Source organism: Acromyrmex echinatior, chromosome 17 (genome assembly GCF_024713525.1).
Source record: "Acromyrmex echinatior isolate Ae372 chromosome 17, ASM2471352v2, whole genome shotgun sequence".
NCBI lineage: Eukaryota > Metazoa > Arthropoda > Insecta > Hymenoptera > Formicidae > Acromyrmex > Acromyrmex echinatior.
The window spans coordinates 4,053,252-4,064,166 of record NC_141868.1 but is presented as its reverse complement, the minus strand read 5'-3'; the positions used below and the strand labels follow the sequence as shown (position 1 = coordinate 4,064,166).

At 37.2% G+C, this 10,915-nt stretch overlaps 1 protein-coding gene across 4 annotated transcripts in view; it reads right to left on the bottom strand.

Annotated features, from left to right (window-relative positions):
- LOC105151817 (uncharacterized) overlaps positions 1-10,915 on the bottom strand; it is a 101,445-nt gene that overhangs the window by 27,487 nt on the left and 63,043 nt on the right. For 2 of the 4 annotated variants that reach the window (XM_011065749.2, XM_087415172.1), the window contains exon 1: positions 1,490-1,609. The exons of 1 other annotated variant lie outside the window; for it this stretch is intronic. The gene's annotated coding sequence lies outside the window, so the exon portion shown is untranslated. Of the gene's footprint in view, positions 1-10; positions 1,465-1,489; positions 1,610-10,915 lie in introns of those variants that run through there. One more of the 4 variants, XM_087415171.1, reaches the window with a different exon arrangement.

Genomic DNA, 10,915 nt, shown 5'->3' with positions numbered 1-10,915 from the left:
GACGTCTCACCTGCCTGCGGAAGAAGCACGTGTTGACGTATTCTTGGATGATGCTTCTAACATCGCGAATCGAAGCGATCGATGACGGCGAGCGTGACGAGTGTCAAACAAATTTCACGGTCTCGAAAGAGCGGAATGAAATTTTTTTAATCTTCGAAGAAATTCAACAAACAATTCCGAGAATAGCTCGAGAGATTCGTCAACTTTCTCGAATTACACGACACACTCTTGAAGTGTCGTTGTTTTTTATACTCGCGTCGCCGATCGTTCTCTTATTACGTTTATAGCACGAATGAATTGACGTGACTGGCGTTTCTGCAACGATTTCGTAACGAGACGTAATTGTGTGTTCGCGTCGTTAAGCGGAAAGAATGATTTTGTGGGAGCATTTAAAAATTGAGATGCAGATTTAAAAATAACTTTGTTTGACGATAAATAATAATTATGTGGGATGATTAAACGCTGATGACGACGTTGCTGTAAAAAATTTTCACATTCTAGCAGCTTGAAGTCCAAATATCCACAGCACATTTTATTTAATTAGAGACACCTGAGAACGTTCTCAGAATATCCTTTGAAGTCTTGTACTGCACGAGTAATTACTGTGATCGTCTAATGAAGTTATTTTCAGATTTGTGTTTAGCTTAAATTTACAGATACTCCATAAAGTCATCCTTTCCGTGTAAAAAATCATTCCGAGATCTCGGACGGAGAAAAAACAATACAAAGTCCAGAATTGGGACACGGGACGTCTTAAAGGTATCTTAACCTTGGAATGTTACTCATATTTTTCTTACATCGATTACTTTGTGTCACAATTCGGTCACGTAATTCAGAATATTTTTACACTTTTTTAATTATACTTTGTAAATCGCAAGGCAAGAATAACTGACACTACTTTAATGTAAAAAAATGAATATTATCAATTTTATTACTTTAAGCCACCAAAATTTGTTATCAAAAACTGTATTGAACTTGAATTAGTTTCTAAACTTGAAAGTTCACTCACAGTAATATTTTAAAGACGTCAAAGACGTAGTTTTAAGAGTTTGGACTTTGTCTAGAAATTGATAAATCACATTTAAACTCTCTAAAAAATTACACTCTCTAAAAAATGTCAGTGTGAATCATCGTTAATATTAACTAATATGATGTCGATTTAACACCATGGGTTTTAAATCGACGCACCATGAAGACGCTGATGTAAACACCAGAGGTTACAAGTTCACGTCATGTTGATGTTAATACAACATCAACAGAGTGAACATTATATAGAATTATATATCACATGATGTTAAACCCACACCGACATTTTTTAGAGCGAACAGTTCAGTCGAATCACAATTCGACCAAAGCGACTGCAATTCTTTCCTCGTCCGAAAGATCTCGGAAGATTCAGAGCGATTTCCAGCATCATCAACACAAGTCGAGTCTTCAAAGGATCACTTGAAAGATTTCGCCAGCGTGGGTCGAGGAAACTCGTACTCACCAATCTTGAAAGGTTCCGTCGATCCGGAGCGCGCGATGGAACAGCGATCCACTTTGTCGTTGATCCTGTCGACCTTCGGGCGCAGAATAGTCAAAAGCGTATAATACAGTTTTCCCCTGTGTGGTTTCCACAGGCGCGTAACTATCGCGATGCGATCGTCGAAACGGGAACGGCACGCGGTGCCCCGTTCATCGAACCTCCGGCGCGCCGCTGTCACAGCGACATAACAGTCGTCCCCGTAACACGAATCTCGGCGACTTTACAGTCGGCGTGGGACACACAGCGTGGGCACTCTGTGTGATATCCGCCGTGCACTCGAAAGGAAAAAAAAAAAAATTACTCCGAGACTCGTACAGTACGTGTGCGGGTCCTTAGGAGGGACACTCGCGTAAAACGAGAGACGAGAGGCACTCCCGAAAAAATAAAGAGAATGCTCGAAATGCCACTGGAAATCTTCCTTCCTCCTCCTCCTTCAAACGAGGTGAACTTGAACTCCGCGCTCTCGCGGGTGACAGCGATCCGACACGTACGCGTCGTTGCACTGCGTGAGAGCTCGGCGAATGTATATATATATATATATATATATATATATATATGTAATATATACGGCGCGCGTACGCGAAGTACGTACTATATCTGTAACAAGTATGTATGACGCGGGCGAGATCGCAGACGCACACGTCCGCTCGTTACGAAGCCGGGCTGACAACTGACTGACTGCGCACACCGCGTGAGACTCGGACGGCGACTGCTGTGCCGCCGTCTTGGCCCCAATGTCGTCTGGCTGCGCTGTGCCGAGAAGGCTGACTGGACGGGGTTGCCGCGCGCGCGCGTGTGTGTGCGTGTTGCTGTATGCGGGGAACGTGGGTCGCGGGGCACGCGGGAGGGGGCAAGTTACGCCTGGTTTATAGTCGGTTTGTGTGTGGCGGTCGCTGTCGTGCTCCCCTGTCCCCTCTTCCCCCCCTCCCTCCGCGCCTCCGGTTGCTGTCCCTCCCCACCACTGTCGTTGCGACCGGCTCCCAACTTCTCCTGACGCGCTTCTGCGTCAGACCGTCCGGTCCCCCACTCCGCTCTGTGTTCCGACTGTCGGGGGGACCGACAGGTCCCCTCCCTCCCTCCCTCCCGCTGGTGGTATCCTCGCGCCGCGGAATGCACCCGCGTCGACGCTTCGTGCGGACGAGCACGGAGATTAGATTGCGTCGTGCGCGCGACCGCGACGCAAGTGTCACGCGAGTGCTACTTGGGTTGCGTACCATTTGATGCTCACAGCGCATTTTAGGGTATAATAACGATATATAAAAATAATGGACTCTCAAAATTAAATGATAAACGAGGATGGGCCAATCCAGACAACACACAATATTTATAAATATTTATGAGGCTTACTTTAAATATTTTTGTGATCTTAGACTGCACAGATCATAAACATTTATTATGAAATATTTATTGTAGACCTTGTAGTAAATGATAGGGAAATATTTAAGACATTATAATTCAAATAAATATTTAACAAAAATATTTATTCATATTTATTATAAATATTATATGAAATATTTATAAGTCTATCTTTTAACAATATTTCGAATAAAGAATTTATATAAAATATATATATAGCATTTAAGAAAATGATTAATAATAAATATTTATCATAAATATTCTGTGCTGTCTGAGAGTGCAAACGCAGATCATGACGCGCAATAAGAAATATTTTTAAAGCTATAATTATGAGATTGAGAAATTATAATTATAAAATTGCTGCATACATTTCAAGTATTCGTACGTTTTGATTCACTTTGGAATCATTCTCAACAAACATAGATCGACTTTAAGATAGCCATTTTATTCTTGTTGTTTACCAAATATTAGAAACATTTCTGAACGCAGTCTTTTTGCTTCTTTATTTCACTCTTAAGTCTGTTTTTATTTTTTTAGACTGCATTAGAACTGCAGTCTTTCTCGCTTTCGCCAAATATCAAAACATGTACCTATCTTACTTTAAGTTTCAAAAGTATATTAATTCATTCACAGAAAACAGACTTCTTGTTTATATATATATTAGACAAGCCAATGATGCTTGTATGTTTGTGAGCGTCAAATAGAATGCCTTGCTCAATGGTGTATCTGATTCATTCCGGGAAATCGACGAAAATGTCTGATTATCGATAATGGGTTGAAATATTATACGAGGTCGAACTTCTGACTAAAGTCGGAAGTACACGGAAAGCTTTCGAGCGATGGGCGAATTAAATAATCAAACATCAGAATTATCAAAGTGTTTTTGAGAGAAAGAGTAGATTGGATAGGAAATGCCCGGCTCTCTGCGATTGATTTATATGTGTTTCACACTGTTAAATTTATGATGTCAAATTACTGTAAATTTCAGTCACTTTTATTTTTTCTCAGATCGTTTACTACTCTTCTGTATATATATATATATATATATATATATATATATATATATATATATATGCCACTAATTTAATGGAGTAAACGATGAATTGAAGAAATGTATTAAAAATTCAAATTTAGCTATTTGTCTGCTACCTGGATTTCTTTTTGAAAAATTTTACTTTCAAATTTTGTCCTCATTAAATAAAGATAAAATTAAAATATTGAAATAAAAAAGATTTTAACATTTAAGTTAAAAAAATATTTAATGATGTATTAAAGATGCTAAAAAGTAAAAGAAGATTTTTTTTTAATCTAAAAGCATGAAAAAACTTTGGCTGGACAAAAAAAGGATGTGTCTATCTAAAATGCAAACAGCTGATTAATTTATTATTTAAATATGTACGTTAATATACATTGTTTATTTTGAAATTAAGTAATTTAACACAGAGATGGATTGATTTTATGTGTATGGAAGTTAAAATAACAAAATGTTATTTAAACTTACGTAAATGAGTTACCATTACTTCTTTGATATCGTAATCTTGTAATCTTCCTTTGAATCTTAATTTATGGAAATATCTTACGTGGAAAATTGAGAAGTAAATAATATTTTCCTCTTTCTTGCAGAGGCAAAATAGACTTTGAATGAATGTCAAGTAGATTCGAGTAAATACATTATCATCAAACGTTGATTCAGTTCTATCTTTACGTATTTATAGTCGCTGCAAGTGGGCGCAATCACTGACAAGTCAGTGGCTGCTATCGATCCCACCGTCCTGCCTACATTCTACGAATTTTAATCGCTACCCTTCGGGGTGCGCCTTCGTGCGAGGGTTGAAGGGATATTAAGCTCGGATATCAAAGGTACAAAAAGCAACCCAACAGACGGAAAATTAAATCAAAATTGTTACACGTTATCGCTGTTTTATGTCTCAGAAATACGACTTCCTCATTCGATATAACATTACGTTATCTCGGATATTAGAGTAACGGTTCTCTAAGTGAAAAAAGTATATTGAGGGAAAAGTGTTTAGTATTTGTGAATGTAATTGCATGGTACAATAATTGTGTTAGGAGCTTCTTAGTTATTACTATAATGCTAATATAATTATATTCATAGTCGTATTTTTTAGCAAAAAGTAAAAATATAATTGTTTTCAAAAAAAAGTATATATGCTCTAAAAAATACTACATTTTGATAAATATTTATTTAAATAATTCTAAATAAATATTTACTAAATGAAAATATATATTTATTCGATACAAAAATCATTAATTTAATTTAACTATCATTTTTATTAAGTAAATATTTACTGAAAACTATTCAAACAAATATTTATAAAAATTTAGTAATTTTTTTTTCAATGTACTTGACAATAAACATAATTACTAAATTAGTTAAATTATAGTAATTACGATCATTTGTTCTCTCTCAATGTGGGAAAGATTTTTGTAACTCCCAAAAAAGATTAGAAAACCTTCCAATAAAAATAACTCCAAATGTGTAGAATCACTTTCATGACGTCAATGATGAATTTTGGTTACAGAATTAGACTCTTTATTGGCGTCAAAATAAAGTCGTTTTGACTTTTTGTTGGTTTTGTGCGTTCCTCGGGTCAAGCGTGAGACTTCTCTCGCTCTCGTTCGCGTGTGGGCGAATCGGCGGGCGATTTCGCGGTCGCGTTGAAAAAAATGATTTACGCTTCAATCGCGCCGGGGCCGGGCCCGTAACGAGATACGCATCGGAGCAAGATACTACTCGGAATCGCGTCGGCTGCGATCCAGCCAAAACAAAGAGCCGGACCGTTCCCGATGAAGCTCGCCCGGTTCGGCCGGCAGGCCGGTTGGCAAGGACCCTCCTCCTCCTCCTCCTCCTCCTCGTCCTCTTCCTCTTCCTCCGCCGCCGCCGTCGCCGCTGCTGCTGCTGCTGCTGTTGTTGCTGCTGCTGCTTCTGCTCTTCTCTTCTCTTCTCTCCTCCTCCACCGCCACCGTCCTCCATAAACCGAATGCCAGACAACGAGGGCATCAGCCCCCGTGAATCACCGCCGGTCACCTTCACTTTTTATGCAACTTTGTGAACCCGACCTCGCCGCGTCGCACCGCCTCCTCTTCCTTCTCCTCCTCCACCTCTTCCTCCTCTTCCTCCTCTATCGCTGTGCGTTATGAATATCCACATGCAATCGGTATCGGTCATTCTTTTATCAATAGTATTATCGGCACGTATGTGTAATGGGGATAAGGATGTCGTCGCGTTATCGAGACGCTTGCCTAATCATACCTCAAACGCGAACGGTTATTGCGCATTATTAAAGCCGTTGGAAACAATACTGCGAGTTCTTTTTTTCATGACCACTGTTTTATGTAAGTAGGTATTTGTATAAGCGTAATTTTTCATTACACAATATTATGTGGAGCGATGTTACAGTGATATAGTGTAATTGTATACGCTGATACTGTAACTTGCTTAGCCGAGCAGGGCATGTATTATGGAACTGTTCAGAATGGATATTATTTTCAGACCTGTATCTAGTTTTTGAACTTTATCCTTCACAAAACTGCTCCTTTTTCATGTAGATTTCTTTTGGGTTATCTAAAGTAAATAGAATAAATCGAAATTATTCTGTCTTCTAGATAATACAATAAAAACGTATTACGTAATTTTTTGGAGTGGAATTTTACTCTAACAAGAATGAAAGTTCAGTCAGTCTTGGAAAAGAGATAGCTAAATTTTCAATTTTATGAGTGAGCGTTTATTCTTTAGAGAAAGATTTAATCTAAAAGTAGAGAGTACATATAGTTTTATTCAAGTATTAAAAATTTAAAAATTTAACTAGGTGCACAAATCTGAAAATAATTTTGTTGGCTTATCAAAATAATTATGTAGGACGTTCAAACTGGGTTGCTAAAATGTCAAAACTTTTTACCGTATTGCTCGTCGTACTTAAAATTTCTACGTAATTATTTTGATGTTTCGATAAAATTATTTTCAGCTCTGTATTTAAAGACCTGTAAATAAATTTGTATTTACTTCAACAAAACGTCCTTTCCGTAGAGAATAATTAAACAATTCTAATTGCAATTATTTCTTTAAGAAAAACAAACAATTTAGGGATTAATTGAATGATTTTGGTCGGAATTCATTCCGAATAATTCCACAATACGTGTCCAGCTCGTTAGGGAAAAATGGGCGGAGAATAGACGGAAAATTCGCGATGGACGCCGAATATAAAGCTCGACAATGCGATTTGCATAGATTGCACATGCATAATGATAGATATCACGTGTTTGTCAGTGCGGGCGGCGGTGAACGAATTCGGTATTTCAAGGACGTGCATGCACGCGCGGTGCGGGCCACGTGTATTGTTTGCGCTAGTGATCCGAGGAATCATAAGCTATCGAGTGATGGAAACAATGAGAAACTGGCCGAGAGAGAGAGAGAGAGAGAAGAAAGAGAGAAGAAAGAACACTTCCCCGACGAAAGGAGTGACCTCGGGTGGAAAAACACGTCTGAATTAAAGAGGAAGACTAAATTATAATGTCTGTGTATAAATTATAATATTTTTTTGTGTCTATTTCTATCAATGTACACTAAGAAAATTGCAGGTACAATTACAGCAATTTTAGTGGACTATTTTGGAACCTACTATTAAAGGTGTATTTATATACAGATAAAGGAACGACTTGTGAACAAAATTATTTTCTTTTGTAATAAATATAAACACTTTGTAAAAGTATGTGAATTTATAATCGAAGTTAAGTTCATAGAAACATTTACATATTAATTTGACGACAATTTTCCTTAATTCTAGATTAACAATGAATCATTTAGACCAGAAGCGACAATTTTTGAACAATTGTCTGATTGATACTGTAAGGTTTAAAAAAAAAAAACCTCTGAGATAAAATAAAACAAAAATATTTTGAATTTCTCTGAATCGCTGTAAGGCGAAGTTTACTTGCGTTCCGTACTTTAAACAGGACGATTTATCGGATTTTGCTTACTTTTACTTACACACAATTTTACTTACTTTTTTTACAGTGAGTGTATAGATTAACTTCGATCGCGGTTTAACTTTCTCCAGTTTTAATAATCGGAAAAGTTAAACTGGGATTAAAGATAATCTACATTTGATCGAATTAAACATTATACATACAAATTGATCTCATCCAGCAAACATTCAAGTATAACATAACGGAAAATTCGGAAGAGATTAAGGCGTCGATATTAACTGAACGTAACTGAACTCGGTTGCGTCAATTTCTTATTGCCTTGCTTCGAGAATGATTACGATTATTTCTCGCTACTTGTTAATTCTCGTTTCGTCATTACTCCATTTCCAACGTCGTGGCGTTGTGCAACACGCATTACACGCGTCTACGAGGGCGGGACAGGGGAGGATAAGTATACCGAAGCTGTACTAGTAGCGACTAGTACGCAACGACTACGGGCCATGCGCAATAACTATTTCTAAATACAACGGGGAGGGCGAATCGTCGTCGCCTCTACGAAACGTAGTTTAACTTATTGCGATGCGTCGGTGTTCGCGGTAACTCGTGTCCCGCAACTCGTGGCGGACACGTGTACCCGTGCGGTATGCGTCATTGAAAAGTACGGAAAGAGCATGCAGTTCAAGTATACATAGCCGCGCGTTATTCGCGCACATCTGCGATTATTTCCTCCTGCGCCAGAGAGCTCGATGAGTCGATGCGTCGAAATAACGTAAGAGCGGCGACATTGAAACGCCGCGGACTCGAAACAAACGTTACAGGAGAATGTATAATGGAGACGTATTTAAATGTTATTTATTAACGAGTCAACTAAATGTACAAAAACGTCAAGTTTTTAGATGATGACTAATACATATGTATGAGCGAATTTTTATGTCAGAAATGTGATTTTCAACATAATTAATCTAAAATGCTAATAATTCCCTCAATAATTTCATTTAAATAGAATTAAATAAAGTATCTTTTAAGATCGTGAATTAAGAATGTGAATTAATATACACGAAATAGGAAATAAAGGTTCTAAACGGTTTATTTATACTTCTTCATTTTCTATTTGTCAATTACTCTAACTCACATTTAATAATTATGTTTGTTTATATTTGTTTTTACGTTTATTAATTACATTAATGTAATTGGAATGTATTTAAAATTCTTTGTCTTACACTGAAAAAAAAAAAAGATTGATTGCTGCAACAATTTAGATAGTAAAATATGGCATAGCATTTTTATATGGCTGCAGCAACCAGTTTTTAGTCGAAATCATATACTGACATTGCGAATAGGCTAACGTAACTAAAAATTGGCTGCTACAACTAAAAACTGATTGCTGTAGCCATATAAAAATGCTATGCCATATTTCACTATCTAAATTGTTGCAGCAACCAATCTTTTCTTTCAGTGTAATTAAAAACGCTTTTCCCCGAGAAAAATATACGAAGAATTTAACGTAACAGCACGTTAATCTACTTTCTTACAAATTTTTAATATTAAAAAATTTTAATATTAAAAGAACTTTATATTAATCTAGATCGATGTGTATTATGTGATGATAAGATCGTATTGCTTTATACAAATTCGCAAGCTGTACCTGGAAGTCCGCTGACGAGGATGTAGATTTGTTAACACCGTTATGCAATTCAAGGAATCGTCAGTCGCAGTAGTTGGAACTGTCCTTCGGGAGTGTTTTACTTCCTTGTTAATCGCTTCTCAGTAGTCACGCACTCGTAAGAAGAATCTGCGAGCTGATCGGAATATTCGAAAGCTAGATGAATAGTATAAAGATGGATGAATAGTATAAAGAACAGCTCCTATCGAGCGAGATTCTGTTCTCTCTCTCTCTCTCTCTCTCTCTCGTCTATCTATTATCTGGCATGTCATTGTGCATGAGTTTTATTTCATCTACACACACAAACACACACATGGATGTGCCAGGACTTCGTTTAGGAGCAGGCTAAATTTAAATTTGAGACTTTTGAATCCGGAGGAAGGGTAGTCAAATGATATTGATTATTGAACTTGTTTTATTTTATATTATCATTTTTAATTAATTACAGGTAAATTGCAAAATCATATATTTAAATTACTCTGTTTTTTTTTAATTGTTAACCGATTGTTCAAATTGGAAAAACTTAAGATTTGTAACGCTAGCCGCGTCTTAAACTCTCAAAAAATCTTTCTACAATTTTCATCTTCAATTCTTTCTTCTTTTCTAAACTTAATTTCTTGTGAATACTTTTATTCGTTAAATATAATCCGTTTAAGCAGTTTTAATTATTTTTGTTCTTTAGAACCTTCCCCTGACAGTCAGTAAATAATCGTAAAAAGTGATAAAAGTCAGGAGGGATAAGCATAGTTTTCATTTTTGCAAATGTTTTAAAGCAATTTCATCATTTTGTTTCATCTAAATTGTCTTTATTTATAAATGGCACGTAATAAAAATTAACCAGTCATTTCTCTTACGTCACATGATTCAATATGGCTGTGATGACTACTCAGGAGCCTTAAGATTGAAAATAACGGAATAACCCCGCTCTATCTCACCACATTACTTACAGCAAATTTTGTATTACCGTCTAAGCGCTCGAGGGGACTTGTTACAGAACGTTCCAAATAAATGACGCTTTCTCTCTCCCTCTCCCCTTCTTCTTTTCTTTGTCTTTCACCGTCACCTCTTTACGAAAACGTGTTTAATCCGTGAAAGCGCCGAGTCATTAGCGGATAGCGTGTCGTTTCGACGTAAGTCTCGCGGCCTGCGAGATTGGGCGGCGTGATTTACGAGCGCTTCGTACAATACCGCTTTGCGATAATTAAATCTGCTCTCCCCGCGGGATACAATGACGTCCCGTTCTCCTCCCCTCCGCGCGAGAAAATATCCCGATGCGTATTACAGGGCGAAATCGCCGGGACGGTAATTAAACGCGTCGACGAAACTGCACGCACAATGACGTCATTAATCCCCCAAGTGCGAGCATCAAGTACAAACATCAAAGTCTTTTTTTTTCTTTTTTTTTTTTTCTTTTAAGATAA